The sequence below is a fragment of the Carya illinoinensis genome, chromosome 16, assembly GCF_018687715.1.
Source record: "Carya illinoinensis cultivar Pawnee chromosome 16, C.illinoinensisPawnee_v1, whole genome shotgun sequence".
Lineage (NCBI taxonomy): Eukaryota > Viridiplantae > Streptophyta > Magnoliopsida > Fagales > Juglandaceae > Carya > Carya illinoinensis.
Genome location: NC_056767.1, coordinates 22,477,115 through 22,498,420, shown reverse-complemented (window position 1 = coordinate 22,498,420; position 21,306 = coordinate 22,477,115). Strand labels below are relative to the sequence as shown.

Genomic DNA, 21,306 nt, shown 5'->3' with positions numbered 1-21,306 from the left:
TTTAAAAGTATTTTCCCGTACTTTCTCACCTTCTCAAACTCGATGCATCTAGCGGGCCCGCGAAATCGTTTTCTTTGTTGCTGCGTTACTTCAGGTTCTGTGGGGGCGTCCGCAACTGTATTGAAAAACTCACTAGATTAGTATATGTAATGTCAAAGAAACATAATTATAACAAACACATATTTTGTCAATGCATTCAATATATATCGAAAAAGTCAATATACCAGTTTGTGGTATACTGGCGTCCTCCAATCTCGCGTATTCTCTAGGAGGTGATTGTTCGCGCACTGGTGAGGCTTCCCGAGTAGGCGCTGGTGTGGGAATTGGGTTGGTAGATGGTGGGGGACTTGGGGGCTGTGTGGAGTCATCCGACGAGGATTGATTACACTCCTCTGGGCTGTGATATGAGGCAATTTTCGCTCCCCTTGGTCGGTTGTGGCGAGCCGAGTACGGTACATGGCGCCTAGCCCGAATACCTCGCAGCCTCCCTCCGCCTCTAGAACTGGGTCCGGCTCGGTCACCTGCGTGTGTATTATTACAAAATAATTTTAACAAACGTTAGGTCCATTCCGTGAAAAAATCTGAAAGTAATACGAGAGTGGTTCGAAATAAGATCAATTATCTACACTAACCCTTGCGTTAGTGTAGATAATTGATCTGAAAGTAATCAAGTATGTTAGTAGACTAACCCTTGCGTTATGATACACATATAATTACAAAGGCCATGAAGAGAAAGGTATAAATTATATACCTTGATAATTAATAGCGCTCCTCATGCCGCCAGCTTGAAGATGGGATTGCATGATAAATTGGTCTAGTAGGAGAAAGCAATTCCGACCAAAACTTTTCTGTGCAGTGGTTTTCCCTTAATGCGACGTAGTATTGTTTTCCCCTCACCTGAATAAGCATAATCATAGAAATACACATCATAAGTCAAACAATTTTAGAGCAAATAAGAATATAAAAACATCGAAGTGATATTCTACATATTAGTTCAGTCAAAGAAATAAAAAAGTATACTTAATGTGGATAAAAAAAAACGACTAATCACAAAAGGTATTGAATACTTAATGTCACAGAATCTGTGGTACCAACCTTAATGCAAAGAAGTTCCTGGCATACTTTATTAATCTGACCCAACATCATCGTCTGTGGATAGGTCCTCCTCATCTGAATATTCCCCCTCACTACACGCATCTTCAGAGCCAGAATTCATCATGTCATCATTAATAAAGTCTGATGAATCTATGCATTTACCATCCACATGCATGACTTCCCGTGCATCAATATGGCTAGGTGGTATATCAAGCCGATCCAGTGGAGTTGACACTGGATCAGAGTTATCACACTGCACTGGTTCATAATAATATGATGACTCATTTTCTTGATCGGCCTCATGGGTACTTGATTCGCCATCATTAATATCTGCGTTACTCCTCGACATGGACGAAATGTTGTATACATTCCTATTTGTATAGTTCTGCACAACACCCCAATTCCCTTTCACCCTTAAATCTCTTATGTAGAAACATTGATCAGCCTGACTTGCCAACACGAACGGTTCATCCTTATACCAAGTCCTGCTCAAGTTGACACTAATCATATGGTCATCCACCCGTACCCCTCGTTTTCGATCACCAACGTCAAACCAATCACAATCAAATAGGTACACCCGACGCCACTCCATGTAGCGTAACTCTATGATATTTTTAAGACAACCGTAAAAGTCTGCATTATTTGTGGCCTCGTCCCCAGTTACCAAAACCCCAGAATTTTGTGTACGCCGGCGAAGTTCACGACCCTTCGTATGAAACCGCTTTCCATTTATTATGCATGCATCATATGATGCAACCCAACGGTCAGGCCTGCAAGCCAACGCATAGAGATCAGCTGAGACATCAAGTGGGTTCTTGGTACGATGTTCCTGGATCTATAGCAATATTGTTGAAGATTTACAAGTTTTTATTATTTTCATAATTCCAAAACATGTCAAATAAATTTATGATGTCAACATAGATAAGTATGGAGGAGAACTTACACAGTGCTTGAACCAAGTTGCAAACTCGGTTTGATGCGTGCTCACGATGCTGTTTGGGTGTTGCACCTTACATTTCTCGTAGTGTTCCCTAAATTTGGAGCACATAATCGCAACACAGTTCAACAAGCGTTATGGGCATGCATATATAAAAACTTGTTAAGTTTGAGATGGAAGTAGATTTTGATCTAAAAGAGATTGATGCTTACTGTATATAGGGTCCAATCTCCGGACAATTGTTGAGCACATACCATATGGCTGCCTTAAAGAGTTTATCTTCTAATTGCACATTGGAAGCTATACCCAAAGGACGAACTTTCTGGTTAAAAACTCGGAATCCATCTATAGTTTCCTCTTCATCAGCATCAATGTTGCGGTCCGCTCGATTGAACTTCGTCTCAACATCTTGGAGGTATATGGAGCAAAATGTCAGGCATTCAGTGTGAATGTAGGCCTCGGCTATTGAACCTTCTGGTCGGGCCTTATTCTTAACATACCGCTTGAATTTGCCTAGATATCTCTCAAATGGGTACATCCACCTATATTGTACTGGACCTCCAAGTATAGCCTCATGGGGCAAATGGACAGCTAGATGGACCATGACATCGAAAAAGGAGGGAGGGAATATCATCTCCAGTTTGCATAAAATGGTGACTATATCAGTTTGGAGCTGGGATAGGCGATTCACATCCAGTGTGCGAGCGCACAACTCTTTGAAGAAAGTGCTAAGTTCAGTCAAAGTCAAGGCAATGTCACTTCTTAAAAACCCCCCTGCAGCAATTGGGAGTAGTCTTTGAAGGAAAATATGACAGTCGTGGCTTTTCAACCCAGTGATTTTGCTATCACGTGTAGAAACACAGTTCGAGATATTGGAAGAGAACCCGTCTGGAAATTTGATATCGCGTAGCCACTCACATAACTTCTTCCTTTGATCTCCATGTAATGTGTACAGTGCATGCGGCATTGTTACATGATCACCTTCACGCCTCAAATGTAATTCTTTTCTATAGCCCAATAACTCCAGGTCACGCCTTGAATTGATATTATCCTTAGTTTTTCCTGAACTGTTCATTAAAGTGAATAGGATGTTCTCGGCAATATTCTTCTCAATATGCATAACATCTAAATTATGCCAAAGTCGAAGTGTTGACCAGTAAGGTAACGTGTAGAATATGCTGCACTTTGTCCAATTCAGCTCTTCGGCAGTACGTTTTCTCTTACTAAGAGATTTGCCAAACGTCACATCCCCAATCATCTGCAATTGAGTTAGAATATCGTATCCTCCCAAATCCCTTGGTGGCATGCGATGATCTTCTTTACCGTTGAACAACCCTTTCCTCCTTCTCCACATGTGATCTGGCTGTAAGAAACGTCGGTGTCCCATATAACAATGTTTTCGGCCATATTTCAACCAATTGGAGTCCGTGTCAGCATTACAAGACGGACAAGCTAATTTTCCCTTTGTTGACCAGCTAGAGAGATTCCCGTAGGCAGGAAAGTCATTGATTGTCCACAACAATGCAGCATGCAGCGTAAACGTCTCCTTACTTGAGGCATCATATGTGGGTACCCCATATTCCCAGAGTTCAAGCAACTCATCCAACAACGGTTGCAAGTAAACATCGATTTCATTCCCTGGTGACCTTGGCCCTGGAATAATCAGAGATGTTATAAAGAATTGGTCTTTCATGCATGACCATGGCGGCAAGTTATACGGGACAAGGATCACAGGCCAAATGCTATGAGGTTTAGCCAAGTTGTTGAAGGGAGTGAAGCCGTCACTTGCTAGTCCGAGCCTAACATTACGAGGATCCGCAGCGAACCAACTATGATGTTCATCAAATTTCTTCCAAAACTCAGAGTCAGCCGGATGTCTCATACTACTATCTTCTATTGCCCGATGCTCTTTATGCCATCTCATATCACCTGCTATCTTCGCAGACATAAAAAGACGCTGCAATCTCGGTTTCAACGGAAAATGGCGCAACACTTTTTGAGGTATGACGCGTGATCCGTGTGTATTTGGCATCCACCTTGAAGCCTTACATACAGGGCATTCATTAAGCGTGGCATATTCCTTCCAGAATAAGATGCAGTCGTTGGGGCACGCATGGATTTTATGGTAATTGAAACCCAACCCGCGCTCCAAAGACTTTGACTCCTCATATGATTGTGGTAAGAGCGCATCAGGAAAGGAAGACCGCAACAGATCAAGGAGCATGTCAAATGATCTAATTGACCATCTACCGATTGATTTGATGTGTAATAACTTCACAATGAAAGACAACTTTGTAAATGTTGTACACCCGTCGAAAAGAGGACGTCGGGCATCCTCCAGTAGCTTGTCAAAAGACGTTGCTGGTGAATCTTCAGGAATTGGTGGCCTATTTGATGATCCAGTGTTCTCTTGTGGCACATCAACAAAGGTGCCTGCACGCATGTCATCCAACATCTGCTGCATGTCATCAATGTAATCATCTTCGGGTATATCCTCATTTGGGATATCGTCGTCACTGACGTATTGTGTTGTATCCTCCTCCCCATGAAATATCCATTGTGTGTAATTTGGATTGATCCCTTTCATGAACAAATGGGTTTCCACCTCAATTATAGGAAGCCACAGATTGTTAAGGCATGTACGGCAAGGACACCGAATGCGATCCTGTCCACTTGCATGAATTTGGGCTTGTGTCAGGAAATTTTTAACCCCTTCGGCGTATGCAGGTGATAATAGTCTATCGGGCTCATTCATCCAACTTTTGTCCATCTAAAAAAAGTGGGTGAGGAATAGAGTTAGACAAACAGAGCCCATGATTACCAGGTAGTTGATGAACTCACGTTTGACAAACATGGAAAAATGAAGGCAAAATATATGACCTTTGGGAACATCATGCAATTGCATGACGGGTATAGTACATGAAATTTGTGAATGAAGAAATGTAGAATTCATCCTTCATATGTCTAGTTCAAGGTATCTGTTGAAAGCCTTGCTCATATGAGAAAGGTGTGTATGTTACAAGTATCATAGAGTCCACAGTTGAGTTAGTGGAATGAGTGAGGAAATTTGAGTTGTACATTAGACATCAAGTAATAAGAGAAGCCTCTGATCACATGGTATCACAATCTTGATTGAGTGATTAAATTTAGTTACCAATTGGATCCCTAAACAAACATAGCGTGGACCTCATGAATGGAGTATAAATGTTTAACTTGAAGTCTAAGCATTTTCGGGGGATAACTGGTATATCAATCCATGATTTCTAGTATTCATTGGTTCGTTGTTGCATGACTCATGAGGATGGGCCTTCTTCCAGCTTCCTAGAGAACATCACCCACAAACACAATAGCTTTCAGCTATAAAAGATGGATGTAGCTGTCTAGCTGATGATCCTTAGCTTGCATAGACAAGGACAAAAAGCTTAAGCTTTAAGTACTTAGGGAGAACGGCCTATATATCTATATCTATACACTGCTGCATTATAGAAGGGGACCTCTCCTCCTCTTCTCCAGCGATAAATGTTCTTTTTACTTACTGGTTTTTACTTAAGCACTATTTTTAATGCTTTGTGCCCAGACTTTGGACTCTGATCACATCAAATAAAGCAAGCAAGTAAGCAAGCAAAGCAAAGGGGCAGTCATTGTCTGTGTAGACACGATTTTAAGTGCGTACAGCAGCCAGCAGGGCCAGCTGCCTGCCTCAGGCGCTCCAATACAACCATCGATCATGGGAACATTTATCTCTCCCCAAATCCCTATATCTATTCACATCAGTTCACTCAAGGTCTTAAGTAATTACTGCTACTAATGCTGCAACTTTCCTTCTGTTTTTAATGGAAATTAATTAATGAATGATCAAGTTGACAACCCTTTAATTAATTTCATCTAAAATTAATTTAAAGTGGATTATTATTAGAACCAAAATGATTATAAAAATAAATTTATAATCATATTAATATATGTTAAATGTCACAAATTATTTTTAAGACCACAAATTTATAGCAATTTGTAAATTTATTTATTTAGAATTATAACATTTTTATAATTATATGCTCAAATTATAGTTGACGTTTTAACAAAAAAGACAAAAAAAACCCCAATCTGGTCAACCCTTTAATTTCTTCTTGAGTTAGCTGGTCAATAACTCTTCCTTAAATACAAATGTCAAACTGCTCATGTGGCCCTTGGCCTGCCTCTCTTATCAGCACTAAAGGAAGGCTAGAGCCTAATGGTAGAGGCAAAACCCAAAGATTTGAAGTATTGGCAGAGAGAGATCCAGAGACCTGTACAAAAAGGGACATGACTCTTGCTTAAGGGTGACCTTCCTTAAAATCTAGATTTGTTGGGTTTCTCGTATAGGGTCAGTGGCCATCGATCCTTAAATCATCAATTTATTTATTTTTCTAATTCAGTTTAACTAATCTATTTCATATAGATAAACAAAAGTATATTGAGTCTTTTGTTTATTAATAAAAATAAATAAAATAAAATCTATATTTCCATTCAATTAAATTTTTATAACAAAAGACTCAATTTTGTTATCTGAGATCCCAAAACGAGTAAAAAGATAAATTAACTTTAAACAATCTAAAATACTAGGATATGATGTTCTATTCTTTTAATTTTTAAAAGTAAATTTGAATAATTCTATATAAAACACACACTAGTTATAACATATATATAACTAATATGTGATATTATAATCAACATATAAATAATCAGATCCCACATTGTACAAAGAATTCATAGGAAAAAAACAAGCTGTTTTAAACAGGCCATATATATAAGTGTAAACATAGAATTGGTCGTTAATGTTTTAGCTCTATATGTAAGAGTCAAAATATTGTTTTAAACATGGAAGACAAACAATACAAAAATAGTATTGAAATTTTGGATTATTCGCTTTATACATGGTAGTCTTTAAAACCAAAAAGTCCATACCAAGTCCACTGGTTTATGCATCTAGGAATTCAGCGATCTAAGTTCTTGTACTTTTCTACCACTCACAGCAAATCAAGACAGAAAGTAGGCCAAAAATACAAAATCATAGTTACCTATTTAGCAACAACAGTCGCGGCAGGATGTGCGTGATGTTAGACAGGCTATTGCTGCACAATGGCAATCTGCTGCAAATTCAAACCAAATGCAAATTGAAACACACAATTATTTCCAAGAAAGAGACAGGGCCTAAGCAACCAATTATTAAAACAATATTAGTAGTAAAACATATTATACTGCAGGTGTTTCGCAGTTGTTAAAAGTTAAGAAGTGTTATGACAGGTGATCCCTAATCTCAGAAAAAACTGCTGTGGGAAGTTTTACATTAAGTTCATTGCCTGCTTAATATTCTCAAAGAATTAAAAACAGATGATTATATAAGTACAAAAGAAATCAGGACAGAATTTATGGTCACCACACCCCCCCCCCCCCCCCAGAAAAAAAAAAAGGAAACCATAAAAATAACATGCTTGTACTCACTGTTTGTAAATTAGCAATCTTTTTGACAAATCTTTTTTTTTTTTTAAGACAATAAGAGGAAACATATTAAGGATCTGAAAGAATCTTTTTGTGACCTTCAAAGACATATCATCCTTCCTATGGCAACAGAACTAGTTTTCTTGACTAGTTTGCAGGCAATGGTTGCTCGTGGAGACCTTGGAGCGGAACTGCCAATCGAGGAAGTTCCTTTATTACAGGTGAATTGATGTTAGCGATATGCATCACACAGTTTTTCTCTAAACTTATTCATAAAGTTGCTCGACATAAATAGCTTTGATGTATGATCTATTCTTTTGGTGTGGGTATAAAATGTTTGGGATTCATAAGTCAAATAATCATATGCATGTTCAATTAAACAAGTTAAAGGAAGAACCCCCATACATCTTGATCCAAAAATGGAGTTGTCAGTTTTGCACTTTTACTTTAGTTTATAATAAGTATATAAGAGAATAAAAATTAACTTTTTTTTATACTTTATTTAATACATATTTAATACATGTGCACTAAATTTTAGCAAAGAGATTTACTTTAGCCCGGTAGTTTTTTACTCAAAACTCGTGAAATGTTGATACTGTAACTATTTACAGTATTACAAACTGCCATAGAGTACTTAAAGCAAGCGATATCTGCAAGTAATAAATGTGTAACCTACTCTTAACAAAAAAACACAAAAAATGCTATGCCATATTCGCCTATTTGATAAAAACTAAACTGTGGCTTCTAAATGCATGATGCAAAAGTGAGTACTCTTTTGCTGATCTAAGTTCTTATAAATGATTCAAAGACTCTTCTACATCATATTAGTGATCATGAACATAGAGCAATCAAAAGGGTAATTTGTCATCCGTTGTTCCAAAACTCATATGGCATCCAAAAATGTCTAGCTGGAAAAAACTCTGTTGAACATTTTCCAGCTAACTAACACATAGGTTTTTTATGTTTTTTGATAGATATTATGGATTTTATTCATAGTAAATAGGCATAGCCCAAGTACACGGGTAGTATACAAGAGAATAAACCTAAGTACAATCTAAAGCAGAAACAGAACTAAAGAAAAACATTACAAATGCTGATATCCCTTAAAAGATAACTCGCCCAAAAGTTTAAAGTGTTGAGGGAAGAGATAACCCTGATTTGTATGAAATATATGTAGTGAGGACCAAATGACCACACAGTAGAGATTTGATTTTGAAAATGTGAGAATTGTAATAGGAAAAGCAAACATTAGCTCAACAAGTAGTTTCTAATGCTTTGTTGAGCATACATCCCAGGGAAAACAATCAAATTAATTTGAGATGAAAAATCCATTCTAAGGTCATCATTTTGGCTGAGAAAGGGTCCCATGGAGTCCCCTAACTACAAATGTACTGGTTCCTCTAATCTTATGCTCGTGATATTAGAATGATTTTGAAGTTATTGATCATTGAGTTTTTATCAATTTCCTCATTGCCAACCACAATGAATGCTCTGTTTGTCAGTTTCCAACAATCTTATCTGAAGGGTATTGAAGTTTATGAAGAAGACTTGCTACCTTTCAGTAAGAATTCATTGGAGTTGATTGGTTAGAACTGTATATATTCTGTCATTTAGGTTAGCTAAATCCTATGTCATAATTACGATCTAGATGCAATGACTTTGGGACTGACAAATAATGAATGAACTCTCTTATTGAAGCTTTCTCCCCACAAGTTGTAATTTTACTTCCTGACCATGAACTGTTGGTGTGAGTCTATTACTCACGGACCAATATTGTCTTCTCACTTGAGGAAATAGAAGGAAAACCAGAATTGATCATTATGCAGTTTGAAATGGAAGCTTCCCAGTCAAGTATATATTTAGGTGTGCCTCTTATCACTTCTAATCTACTTCCTTGAGATCTACATCTCAAGTTCTCAACTCCTGGTCTACAGGATTACTCAATAGAGCTGGACTGCAGGGCTCTTTCATGTCTGGGAGTTTCAGTTCACTTAATTTAGCATGGAGATATATATTGTGTACTTTTGCTTGAAAAGGGTTATGAGGTGAAGTGATAAAACTTTTCATGGAAGGGGACAATGGATACGAAGACACTCACCAGGCTGTTTACTATCCTAAAAGGGAGGTTGTTTAGGATTAAGAAGATCAATGAATAGGTTTAGGCCATGAAAAGAACCGACGAGGGGTGAACAATTAAATAAACAGACGTAATGCCTTCCTATTATCACCAGAACTTTAAAGCTTAACCATGAATTTGGCACCAGATAAGCAGCCCCCCCCCCCCCCCCCCCCCAACAAAAAAACCCAAGAAAATAAAAACGTTAACATTTGACAGATCCTGTTTTAATGCTTATATAAAGGCTATACCTTGTATATAAGTTTTAGTGTATCATCAGTCTAAAGTTGTTGTAAGAAGGTAATTTTTTTTTTTTTGATAAATAAAAAGGTAAAAATATGTGGCTTTGATTGTTTGTATTATTACTGGCTCACATGAATACCTTGAGTATCTGTGTATTTATTGAAATTTTTAGTGTTCTCTCTCTCTCTCTCTCTCTCTCTCTCTCTCTCTCTCATCTTTTATTGGCTTCTTTGTACTAGATGTAGAGGTTGACTTGTTATTCCAATGATCTCTCAGTTTCTGATCATTGCATCGAAGTATGTAAAGTCTAGATCAAGCTTTGCTCTCCACATACTTTTCTTGTTGCCACGAAGCTGGCATAGTATGAATGCTTGAATTACCTGGTTTGTATAATCTGGTTTGTATAAGAATGTTTGAAGGCTTCAGAAAATGATTGAAGTTCATGAAAAGATTGGACTACAATAATGGTAAAAAGAACATTGGAAGTGGTCTCCCTATACCCAAAAAAAAGGCCCAAATCAGGGTTATCTCTTGAAAAATTAAAATCACATACCTATTTAAGTGAAAAAAAGAATACTTAACACAATACAAATTAAAAACTGTCTGAAGGCTAGGGAAAATGATCACCACAAACCAACAACATCAAACCAGCCCCACGGGGTACTATAACAGAAACAAACCAATAAAACACAAATCATCCATGCAACAAATAAAGTATAAACCATACAAAGGAACATATGAGAACTCAGAAATGTCAGGGACCGAAAAGTAAGAAACTGGAGAAGCACAGATTTCAAATAAAAACCCTAAGCAACTCGCTGCATAGGCCAAAAACTAAGAAACAGTTCAATTTAGTAATTTTCCATAATGATAAAATCAGATAAACTAAATACCAGAGAACAGCCCAGTAGCATTTAATTTAAAATCACTAAAGCCAGTTATATCTATCTTGGCAGGTCGGCTACCATTTGCATCATTATTGAACTGCAATTGGGGGTTTCAGAATGGAATATTGTTTCCATTTTACATTCAAGTCCAAATTTTAAAACTATAGTTCAATTAGGAAGCAAAAAATCAGTTGTCTAATACCGAACGAAAAGGATGGGGCTAAAAAATTATAACTTGAAGTGAACGTGGGTGTGTGGTGAGAAGCAGAGAAGGAGAAGGTGCTTACCAGTGGTCGGCAACTCAGAACTCCAACAACTTCACAAGCCGTGCAGCACCAACTTTCCCATTCAATCTTCGGTGGAGATAGAGAAGGGGAAACAACTAAATGCCCTAGGATTACAAAATCAGAGGGTTTTCACGAGTGAGAGAGAGAGAGAGATAGTGTGTGTGAGAGAGAGAGAGAGAGAGAGAGAGAGAGAGAGAGAGAGAGAGAGAGAGAGAGAGAGAGAGAGAGAGAGAGAGAGAGAGAGAGACTAAGAATGGAACCTGAAGCTTTCAGCCGTATGGACTCTGGTTCAACCTCCGTGGGAAGAAAATGGCGTGGGGGTGGTGTGGCTAAATCGCTGGAGATTTCCTTCGGCTGAAATAGGTAAGCATATGGCGTCGGTGGTCTTTTAAAGAAGGACAGAACGCATAGAGGCTGTGGAGAACGAAGGAGCAGGCCGTAGGGAATCGGGGGGTGGGTTTTGGTGGTTGCAGGGGGGGACGCGGGACGAGGATGAAAAATAAGACTTCGCGCCCACAGATAGAGGTAAAGTGACGTAGTTTAGGCGATGGGAAAAGTATATTGTAATATAGCAACGATTTTATAATCGTTGCAATAGTTATTATAAGCCCCGGCTAGTAAATGGTTTTATTAGATCATGAATTTCGCGGGGATTTTTAACTCACCGGCAAAACATACTTTTGCCAACGAAATATTTTGCGGCGATTATTAAATCGCCGGAATATCCCCGATTTCTTGTAGTGTAGTAGCCATATTATAGTTAATATCTCTAAAAAATAATAGTATGTACCAATGAAAAATGTCAATATTTTTTAGATATTAACAGTTAATAATTCCAATATTACAATTCTAATTATAACAAATATAAGCATATTGTATAGGCAATATTCAAATAAAATTTAAACGAGTTATATGAGTTAAGTTTAGATTAAATGAGTTAACTTGTTTATTAATTGTATTTTATCGGGAATATTTTTTTTGAGCCAAACTTCTTTATATCAAATCCAAACCTGCTTAATTTGTAATATATTTTTATTGGAGTTACAGATAACATCACATATTGCCGCCAAAACAGGAGGGAGAGCCCTCTCACAAAGTTCTTTGTTTTAGTTTCCTTATTCATATATCTTTTTTATTTTTTGAAGTAATACTCTTCAATCGGGTAACTTTATTTTTAGAAAAGAGTTCATTTCTTTTTTCTAATGATTTTCTTAATTTTCATTTTTTTAAAATCTATTTTTTAGTAGTTTTTGAATTTTTGTTCTTAGTTTTGAAATTCTATAGAGCTCCAAACTTTGACTCTGAATGCTGAACAATTAGGCTCTAATCGAAGCGAAGTCGGAGCTCTAGAGGTGCTCCACAACCCTACCAAAATGTATATATTCTAGAGAATGTGAATGAAATAAAATGGAAAAAATCATTATGTACTTTAAGAGTACATGACAAATTGTCCTACCATTAAAATTACTTATATAAATACTAATCTTTAATAATATGACATCCTATGATAAGATGTAAGTATTTCATGTCTATATTTCAAGACTATAAAATAACCCATTATAATTTCTCATCATTTTATGAACAGATTTTTCTTCTAAATTAGGTTAGATGATAATCTAACATGTGTCCATTGAGCATGATTGAAATAATCATTTAGTCCAATTTTAAGAAAAATCACCTTATGTCCCTTAAGAATGTGAGGAGAATATAATTTTTCATAAACATAAAAATGATAAATTTACATTTATTTAATTTATTTTACAACTCTATTTCAAATTTAGGATAATTATAAAGAATTGCGATTATTTTTAAGGAAAATGCTTGGAAGATTGAGAAAGGTGGTCCAAAATGATCAATATTGTATTGTTTTTACTAAATGGCTAAGGAAGTTATTTTTAGTGACTTTATGAATTCTTTTTAAATGCTTAAAGGTATTTAAAAAATGTTTGAAAAGAAAATAAAAGAAAAGTGCAATTGCACTTATGGTACAATGCAAGGTCACATTTCTCGATCTCCTAGCATTGTCTAGTTTTTAATAGAATTACATAATTATTTTTGTTAGTTATATATGTCTAGGAGCACGTGTCAAATTTGTGGATGAAATTTAGAAAATTTCCTAAAACTCTTGGAAATGATACCCTTCCTTCAAATTTTACAACTTTTATACCACTAGCTTATGTGTCAAATTCCATATCATTATTTTTAAATTCATTTCCACGTTCACCAACTCCTTCCCACTTGTCTTCCGTGAGCCATATCTTCCTCCTCCTCCTTCCTCAAACCCAAAACAAACTCATTTCAGCCCTCAATTCACAATCATCCCCCAAATTTCTCATCCTACTGCACCCATCAACCCAACCTGAGCCGGGATGCCCCTCTAGTCCTTCAAACCCCAAATCCCAAAATCCATCATGATTCACGTTCAAATAACTTCCTTCTAATTTTGCACATTACTTCTTTTACGACATTGTCGAGAAGACTGTCGTGTCTACCAACACAAGATGTCAGTTTATGCACACTTGAGTAAGGTACAATCATCTTTCTCTCTAGTCACTTGAGCCTAATCCCTTCTTTAATTTGATTCTCCAAAAGATTTTTTCTGCATTAGGATGGTTGTCATTCTTCTAGAAATCTGTGAGCACTAGTACTTTAACCAAGCCTCTTCCAAGAGGAAACTTCTTAGTTTCATATATGGTTCATTTCTAGAGGTATATTATGAGAAAAGTTATTGAATTTGAATTTAACTTTCAAGTTAGTTGTGCATCTTTTTCAATATGGTATGAAATTGGGCAATCACATCTTTTTCAATAGAGCTGTTGTATTATATTTTTTTACTCATGACACTACTGATCTACTATTATATTCGGATAATTCATATTTAACAATCGTCTTTGAAGCTTAAATCATAGAGTTCATGCTAAGCAACTATCATTAAATAAATTCAATGAATAAACTTTTTTTATGGAAACAGTGCTTGTGAAAACTTGAAATACCTAAAGATTTTTATATATTCATATTTGAAAGTTTCCTCTGCAAATGTTTGTTCTTCCTAGAATGCCTTTTTCGATTGGGTTAACATCTTCTAGATTACTAAAGCTCGTGTTTTGCACAAGGATATAAAGTATTCTACCATCTCGTGCTTAAATAGTCTTGTACGTGATGCTTGTGGTCTCGTATGAAAATGAGAGTTTATGCTTGCAAAGTTAGAAATAATAGGGGAGGGATCAATTGTGCCTAAAATATTGATCAATTACTAAAATAGTTATTGGTTAGCATTTTGGCCATATATCTTTAAAAGGGAGGAGCTACTTCATTAATTATGAAACAAGTAGCTTGATTGGAGTTTGTGATTGCCTACTGTCATGAAGTTTCTCGGATCTTCTTCTTCTTCTTCTTCTTCTTTTTTTTTTTTTTTTTTTTTTTGTGGGTTAGGAAATTTAAAAGCTGGATATTGGAATGTATCTATTTTTCTAAGACAAAATGATTTTTTTCCTTATGCCATTTGCATAATATCAAATAATATTAACCTTAATTTCTAATAAAGTAAGATCTTAAATTTGTATTCTTCGAATGATTTATTTGACTTGATAAGGTGCTGAATTTCCATTGACAAGGCCAATAACGAGAAACACTATGACTTGAAAATCCTTCAACCAAAACTACTTCCAATGCCATCTTATTGTGCAGGAACAATATAAGAGGATTACTAGATATAGGGCTCTATGCTTGTTGTCATCACTTTGGTTTGAATCCAAATAGATGTCAATTAAGGCTACCATGGAATGTTGTCATGTGATGTGCCATTATTAACTTGGTGAACAGTCATGTTGTGATAATGTATTCCATTTTGTAACAAATAAATTTGGTGACATTGAAATGAATTTGTAATGTGAGATTTTCTTCTTATTTGTAATGTTCATATTGCATAATGCTATTCACAGACCAAAAATCATGCTTAAAAGAGTTATAAATAGTGAAAGTTCAATTAATCATCAAACTTCAACCCAGAGAATTTGGGTGCTAAGTACACCTACTCTTCATAACTAGAACTATAGGCTCAAAATTTAATGATTAGTACATACATTTCAGATTGCACTTTTTTGTACATCCAAAATCAATTTTGGTAGTCCATCATTCTACCGGTACATCCAACTTATCACATAAAATTATAATTTCAAAATACAATTATGTTTTATGAACAATGATTCTAGTTGTAAGGAACCACCTAATGTGAAAGAGGATAGACCATTCTTGGAGTTCAGTGGAAGGCAAGAGATGAGAAATACTCAAGTGGTTTAAGAAAAGTGAAAGCAGGAGACGCAACGTATAGCCAGTCCAACATCTGGGTGAGTAATCACCTTGTAGAAGGAGCGGTTGACATGTCCCAGAGCGGGATGGAGGAGTGTCTCGACCATGGTAGACAAGCTAGAAAATTCAACTACTATGAAGATGAGAACGAGGAGTTGAAGAGACTGGTAAATTCGGACGAGACAAGAGTTGCCTGCTCAACTTTCAAGTACTAACCAACCCAAACATGGAAACTTTCCAAGATAACATGGAAGGGTTTGAAAATCATGTGACAGTACCATCATTTGACAAGTGGCTTTGCAATGAAAAGTGAAAGCTTGACGAGCCACATCGTTTGACGTAGCAGTATGACTCAAGCCATGCGCAAGGAAAGTCAAAGGACCAAGTGTACGGATCATGCTTGGCAATCTATACTATCATCTTGCAGTGTAACAGAGAATGATTAAAGAAAATTTTTACTGTAGATTTGGAGTCAGAGATTAGCCAGAAAGGACATCTGACAATCCCACCCTATTTAAAGGACCTAGACGTAGGACGAGGTCTCACTTTTGAGACTTTATTCACCAAAAAACTCGTGAAGTAGACTGCTTCAGGAAGCAATGGGTAGAGAGGCAACGAAAACACTTCCTACCTAGAAAGATATGTTTTAAGACATTGGGTAAGAGGCATTTCATTATCTTTGTAACTTCTTCCCCATTCTATAAGCATGAATAAATATTTCAATCATTATATTTATACCTATATTTATGCACTGATTTCCAATATTTTGAATCTTGAAATGTTTTCAACTATTTTCAATACATGACCCTAAATCCATGTGTGAAAACCCATTATCTCTGTGTAAAAATGTCTATCTCTATATGAGGAGTTAGGATTGTGAATCTATACTCATGGGACGGGACAGAGAGTTCCACAAACCATTCTGCGAAACGTTGCCACGTGCTTCCATGAGAAGGAAAATGCCTCGTAGGGATTGGGGTGGAATGGTGTTGTATTTGGCTACATTTGATAGTTGGGATTTGGGATCCCTCAACGTAGTATGTGGTGGTGTCCTCGAGTTGGTTGGCTAGGTAGAAGCATCCATGGTGCAACAAGTATTTATGTGCGAGAAGCCTGTGTGGCGAACACTTGCCTATATGGAGAAAATCTATGTGGTATGTTATTGGGAGTGAAATAGGTCGAATATTGGTTTTGAAAAATTTTATACGTATATTGGAGATAAATTATTCATAACCATATTATTAGTAATGTGTTTTATGTATTTTGTATAAAGAAATGGCAACGTCCCAAGAGAGTGATTCCTCGTCATGTTTGAGAATGCACGTTATTGTAAGTATGAGGGTGATTTCTCACTGCACATATATGTGTTTGTCCAATATTTTTATAAAATGTGTTCATGGTATCTTTGGTAGCGTTATATCTCATTAGTAATATTGTCATAGCCGCTTAACCTATCAATGATTTCATTTTCAAGACCATAGACTTTGATGCAGATTCAGATCTCGACATGATGTCCAAGGAAGAAGAGTCAATCTCGGCCAAGTCCTAATTATGGAAACTAGTACCCGCCTTAATACCAATACCCTCCATAGCAATCTTATGCCTTATGTTAGGATATAGAGTATTAAGTCTGGCGACTATTTGTAATCAGTCTACCACCTTATGGTGACTAACCTTATGTACTTTTAGATGATGTAATGCTTTGGGTTATAATGAAGGGTAATAAGTCACTTTATGGTAAAATTTAGTATTATGGTATTTAACTAGTACCGTTGTTACTGCAATGCATTCTGTTTAAAAATTTTGCTGCAATTTTTAAGTTAAACATCTTACATGTGTACTTTTTTCTAGAAAATTATACGCCTATTTTAATTTCCTCTTAGGTATTAACCTTTGGCCAGCATCCTTAACATCATGGGTCCTCTTCTAGACCTTCATAAGGAATTGAGAGCCACACTAGTCCACCCCACGTTTCCAACTAAACACAAGTTACATTATCATATAAAATACTTACATTCTCATTCTAAACAGTCAACTCTGTGTCTACACCCAAGATTAAATACTCCACCACTCCAACCAAAACATTTAGCATACAATTTACACCATTATACTACACATATAATGTATTTACAATCTCAAAATAAACATTTTCAAAATGCAACATCCACTAATCTTCTATAACATCTATTATGTATACTACCTCTAAACACTACTCTAGATTTTTTGTTCTACTATTTACCAAAAGAAACTTGACTACATCAAAAGGAATTCTCATTTAAGTATTGCAATAATCCTAAACCTGCATGAGAATTTGTATAATGAATTAATTATTATTTTTGCTCAACTATAGTAATTCTTCAAAAGGTGATACTTATGTTAATATTTATATCTCCACTTGTAGGAGAGTCATCTTGGTCCAAAAGATTATAGGTGTTACATGTGGTGGCTCACAAGCAAGAATAAGCATTGTTATCAACCTCCAAATTGCAGTTGACATGATAGAATGATAAGATAATATATTACATTGTTAAAGGTGTATGAAAATCAGGTGACACTTGAGTTTAAAAAAAACTCAAGGTCTATACTTGTTGACAATGTCCTTTGATTGGTTCTCTATTAAGTCATATATTAAGAAGTATTATGATACATTCTATGTACAATATAAATATACAAGAAATATACATTCTCGTACGTTTTGGCCCATTTGTTGTCTTCATTGATTTCTTCCTCCTGATCACTTTCTCTACTAAAAATTGTTTTCTTTTGGATGGTGACCTCTATTTTCCCCCTTACTACAAGAGGACTAAGAAATTTATCACTACCTTGCAGCACATATACTACCTCAAGAGAATGATGACACAACGGTCTAATTTTATTATGCTTTGACCTAGTTGAACCCATTCTAGCCTTAACTTATCCAATTACCCCATAAAATTCAAGTAATTTTTGTCACAATTTGATGCAGCCAAGGAAATTTCAATAAAGGACTTTTTCAAACTATCATATCTTTGTCCTTTGGAGGTACCAGTCAAATCATCACAGGTACTTCAAACAAGTGTGTACTTACGGTTTAGAGATTTTCTCTACTTGTTATTAATATATTTTGGAGGCAACATGTCCAAGTAGGAAATGTCCACATAAAATTTCATTAAACTCAAATAAGTTACAAGTGTATTTGACATCAAATTGTGACAATAACTGCGTAGCAATATAATAGACAACTAAACTCCTCTTGGACTTGTCTAAAGTTTGTTATTGTGTAGGCTACTCGAGATTGCTCGAAACTAATTTCAAGCAATCTTCGTCACAATTTGATGTATTGAAGTCAATTTCAAATAAGGACCTTTTCAATCTATCGTATCTTTGTTCTTTAGAGGTACTACTACTTTGAACAAATGTATACTTACTTTTTAGACCATTTCTCTACCTATTAAGAATATATTTCAGAGGCAATACCTCCTTATTCAACTAAGTCAATATAGTAGGGAATATTTACATAAAATTCCCTTAAACTCAACTATGTTACAAGTATATTTGACTTTAAATTCATCATTATTGAAGTACACCAGAAAAATTGCCCCTTTTAATAAGTTTTGACCTCAGCAGCTATATGATATGTAGAAAGTGCACTGTTACATCTCTTGAGAATTGGGCATCAATATAATAGACCCTTAAACTCCTTTTAGACTTGTCTAGATTCTACAGTTGTATAGACTATTTGAAATTGTTTTTTTGATGGCTTATACATGGGATTCGAGTGTGAAATGAGCTAAAGTCAATTATAGTCTCATTCTCAACTTTTCAACTCAACTCATTGTCATATTAATCAACGAACTACTTCAATGTCATATTCAAATTGATTTAGTTATCAAATAATGCATTCATGCTCTTATTACGTTGTGTAGTAAACATGCTTGTCCAAAAGCTATTTTTCATAAAGTCGGCACCCATAAATGTCGATCAAAATATAGTCACTCCAAACATTTATTATCGTGTAAATTATATGTCTCAAGCCACTATTGTCAACATTTTTTTAAATTCATTGTTGCTCAAAGTATCATAAACACACTTTTGGAGGTCCTTTTTGATGACCTCTTACTGGGAGTATGCTCCAAATTTTTTTTTTTAGTTTCTTCATAATATGCTACAAGCAAACTCTGTGGTGGAATGATGGAAATACCTTTACAATCACATTATGCAATTCTTTATCTTGGTATGTGATGATTATGTTTGGAACTCAATCGTTCATGTACTTACATTTTATATATGTTCGTCAAGTATGTTGTATCAAATGTGGTGACATTGTCAAAATATTCGTAGGCAGCCCTACTATGAGTTTCCGCCCATAATACATTTCCTATTTGGTTCATTTCGTCCATATCAATCATATGAAAAAAAACCTTTTATTCTTCTATTGAGTAGTCTTTCTTCATGGATATAGTTGTGGGCATTTCCGTCATCGAATGTCAAATTCTCATAGTCTTTTGCCTCAACTACAAAAGATTTGCAATTTTTACTCAAAACAATACCAGCCATATCATAATACTGCAACCTGCTCTTTGAGTCCTCATCCAATTTCCTATGACATCCAATAAATCTTGCATTTATGGGACTTAAGATATGTGCGTGTTCAAGCACCACACAAAACAAACAAAAGCCTCTATCATGCCATATTGTTGCATATATCTTAGTTTTGCAGCCAAATCTCCCAATTGGTATTGGCTTTAGAATATTTGAAGCCGTACTTAGAAATCTGTCTTGGTGGACACATGCGAGAATGACATATTTATGTTTTTCATCATGACCAGATTTAGAACTTCTTCTTATCACACCAAAACCAAATTCTTTTGCATACCATGTAGTATTGTACAATGACTTATTCTTCCAATGAAACATGCATATCAACCTTTGGTTCTTCGACATGACTATTTCCACCTTACATCTTATTCTTGTCCAAACTATAGGCAACAGATCAAAGTCATTAATATAAATATATTAATGCTTGAAGAAAAATTGTAACAATCCACTAGAAATTCAACGGTGATATTTCTATAGGTTTCATGAATCTCGTGAATATCTGAAAGTTTTCGCCAATCAACCCAATCGCGTAGGTTTTGGTTTGTCAGTGTAGTCAATGTTGCCATTTACTATGGGGACAAAAATGGAATTTTATTTATTTGAAATAGTTAGAAGTGTCAGAATAAGTTAATGTTTGTGCCATTGGATTCAGTTAATTATTTCAGATTTTATGACGTAATAAACACATTTTCAATTTTTGAATAAAACACATGCTCGAAAATACATTTTTGATTATTTTGAAGCACTTCAGAGTTGAAGTTTGATAAACGAATTTCATTGTTAGATCATTGTGTATATTTAAAATTTTATAATGCTAAGTTTTTTTTTTTTTCATTTTTCCCGGAGTGAATTCAATAGTAGCACAAAATGTAGTATTTTTGAAACTACTGTGTGGAATATCCAAATTAGGTTAGAAAAATTTTGTTTAGATACTTGGTAAGATCTTAGCCTTATTTGGTAAATAGTATTTGACACTTGGCAACAGAAGAAACCATGAGATGGAAATATGAAGGAAATCAATGTGTATGATCATGTTACCTAAGCAAAATACTATTCCATCCAATCATCTATTTTGTAACAAGCAAAGAACATTTCAATCTTTGTGAAATATTAAATACTTAGAATCCAATTGAAACCTCAAAAATTTAGAGGAAAGTGAAACCTTAAACAGTTACCCCAAAGTCTAAACTTGATTTCAAAACCCTATTTGATCTGATTTATAACATTATGTTTAAACACTTAATTAAATCACTTTTCATGCTATTAATCCCTCAAATTTATGTTATGACATCATTATTTAACCTTTTAAACGTTGAAAAATTAATTAGGCCAAGAAAATTGAATTTGGGCTTGATAGTATTTAAAATTCTAACTAAACAC

The 21,306-nt window shown here is 35.4% G+C and overlaps 1 long non-coding RNA gene across 1 annotated transcript; it reads left to right on the top strand.

Moving 5' to 3' along the window:
• Positions 1-13,273: 13,273 nt before the first annotated feature.
• LOC122299054 lies at positions 13,274-17,106 on the top strand. The gene is made up of 2 exons (XR_006239565.1): positions 13,274-13,568; positions 16,842-17,106. It is a non-coding gene; the product is annotated as an uncharacterized LOC122299054 (long non-coding RNA).
• The last annotated feature ends 4,200 nt before the right edge of the window (positions 17,107-21,306 follow it).